The following is a 2970-nucleotide window of genomic DNA, read 5'->3' on the forward strand; positions in this document are numbered from 1 at the left end:
ATTCTGTTAATTTCCTCCAATCTGGCAGAAAAAATACTCCTTCCAAACCTTGCAGAAAACTGTTCCACAGGGATAAGTAAAATTTACCAAGACAACATTCTCCCAAACTTAAATTTTAAACGATATTGCCTTAAATACGATTTTAATTATAGTGGAATGACATAACAAGACTTGAAACACTGCTCGAAAGAGCAGCTCATGCTACCTCCATTCTTGCTCCCCTATGGCGAGCAGGTTATTTTTGGACCTAGCCTATGAAGCAGCACTTTGTTGACTATGAGCCTCATCCTCTGAATATTCCTTTCACATTCAACCTTGGTCCCCGCTTTCTGGCACAGAGCTCCAAAACCTCAATGGAATACATAATGAAATGCCGGGTTACTTTAGGACAAAAAGGTTAAGCCTACAAAAGCCTTCTAATTGGGAAATCTCTTCCATGAAAGCATATAGAAATTTGCTGACTCTTTATTTTCCCTTTCTCTTTTTCCAATAGCTATTTGCTTTCATTGGAGCAAACCTTCAGTCAAACACAAAAGCCAACCACCTAGCAAGGCTCAAATTTACAGACAGGTGTTTTGCAAGCACAGTAAATCTCAAGAGTAACAAATCAACATGAGATAACATCTACTAACAAGCTACTTATTGGTGTGCTGGTAGACTTAACTGCCTAAAAGTCTCTCAGTTAAGACTAGCATTGAGAAAAATTTTTAAAAATAATAACAATTAAAAGAAAAGTAAATCCATTTTCTACCCACAGAAAACTTACAAAATGAATCCATGTAAGTCAATTGGTCCCGCCACATAAAAACCATTTATTCCAGAGTTATTTTAAGTAGCACTTAATTCCAGGGTGGAGACTATTTGAGTATTTCTCTACTTTAATAATTCTAAAATCCATGGTTAGGACTTTTTTTTAAAGACTTTATTTCTGCAAAGCCAATCAAGACGCGTTAGAAGGAAAAAGTGTAAAAGTTATTCTTGTATATTTGGGAACAGCAAGCAGTTAGTATGAGCAAATGAGGACTTAAAATAGTTGAATCAAAGGCAGTACCCTGCTACTCGTATTTTAAAACAATGGTGGTGTTCTTTCTTAAGCAACATTCTTTTCTTCCCTAATAGCTACAATATAGATACAGTACTCAACAGCTCACTTGAAAGTGCTAGAATCAGCCAGTAAAGAACACCATACCATCCCATTTACATTTCCTACTGCACAATACCTTTTTAGTCCTTGAGAAATTACACACTCATGTAGCATTACGTTCAACAGAAACATCTTTTGTACTTTGAGTTTAAGATCTTTGTCCTTCCAGTTCCAATGTTGTGACATCTAACTCTTCATCATTGTAATTTCCAGTCATTTGCCATATCTCCATGATGTTATCCTCAGACACCGAGCAAATGACCCAAGGCTCATTGGGGTTACAACTAAAATCTGAAATCTTGGCAGAGTGTCCTCGATGAATAAATAGGAGTTCTGGAGGTCCATCTTCTGCTGATTGTTCTTCTCCAATTTTACTTAATCCCACACACTCAGGTGACGATCAATACCACTTGAATAGTTTCATTATGTGGAGACCAGTGGACCTGGAAAACTTCATCTTCATGAAATTCAAAGGTATGGAGTTTTAATATTAAGTTACGCAGATCCCATAAAGCTATGATCTTATCTGCAGAGCTGGTTGCTAGAATAAACTCACCACAGGGATTTAACTCCAGGCAGTTGACCTCAGCAGTGTGCACATCCACCAAGTGACTTGATTTGGAGGTGGTACTGGACCTGGTGTCCCATATTATAAGTTTCTGATCATTAGTGACAGATCCAAATAATGACTCATGCAGCAGAGACCAGGCCACATCCTCTACCACAGCTGAGTGGCCAGTAAAGATGCTTCAACATCCACAATTTTGCCTTCCTTTCGTCCTCCCTTTATACCTCCCCAGACAGACAGTATGGTCGTCGGATGCACTTAGGAGATGTCCACTCAAATTAGAATTCCAGGAAAGATCATAGCCTTCCTTTTGGTGACCTCTTAACGTAAGATCAGGATTACATTCTCCACTTGGGTCTGGTTTAGCAGGTTGTTTTGTATAGCCAAAAACCAACACATGAGAAGATGGTGTTTTTGTAGCAATGATGTGAGGTTCTACAGCATATAACAAGCATGGTTTACTTCTTCTTCATGATTAATTTTAATTTCACATTCAATTTTTCCTGTTACAGAACCAAAGCCACCAAATTCACCCTTATCACTGTCACAGTGGGAAGCATCAAACTGTGCATCATCACTGGGAATGTGTACTCAAGCAACCACCAGATAATTCTGCTCATCAGATACATGAGTCCCCAGCACTAGCCAATGAAGGACATGATCCTTCCCTTCCAGTTTAGTCACTTCAGGAAGCCACCGAAGAGCATGGGTCATAACCGGGTCGTACAGAAACGGTGTATTCTTCTTCCAGATTTTATAATTCTTCATTGATGACACGCTCCCCCACGGCATCTTCAAACGCCTCCTTACTGGCCATCTCGCATCGGGTCGTTCGCCCTCGCTGCCCCTCGGACGCCCCTAGCTAGCCAAGAGCAGCACAATCGCTGGTGCTCCTGCCTTTCCCAGGCACGTCACACGCTCCTAACTCTCAAAGCCCGAGCTCCGTCTTGCAGCCTGGGTGCTCCCCAGACGCCACGTTCTTCTTTCCTGACTCCTCCCCACTCGCGGGTACCGAGGGCTGAGCTCTTCTCTCTCCGTGGTTAGGCCTTTTTTAAAAGTCTGAAAGAACTTCATAAAACCTCTGCTGTTTTGTTTTTTAAGAAAATGGGTAATCAAATATACTTGTAAATTAGCAGTTATTAAGAATTAGCAGAGTTTCATGGAAGCACTGTAGAACAATATTCCAATCAAAAAGAAAACACGAATTTTTTACAATAGCCATGGTTTCAAAAGCATTGTTCCCCAGACATTAAATTTC

The 2970-nt window shown here is 40.3% G+C and overlaps 1 pseudogene; it reads right to left on the reverse strand.

Moving 5' to 3' along the window:
• Positions 1–1292: 1292 nt before the first annotated feature.
• On the reverse strand, positions 1293–2753 carry LOC105821592 (annotated as a pseudogene).
• Between the last annotated feature and the right edge of the window lie 217 nt (positions 2754–2970).

The sequence above is a fragment of the Propithecus coquereli genome, unplaced genomic scaffold (assembly GCF_000956105.1).
Source record: "Propithecus coquereli isolate 6110/MARCELLA unplaced genomic scaffold, Pcoq_1.0 Scaffold580, whole genome shotgun sequence".
Classification (NCBI taxonomy): domain Eukaryota; kingdom Metazoa; phylum Chordata; class Mammalia; order Primates; family Indriidae; genus Propithecus; species Propithecus coquereli.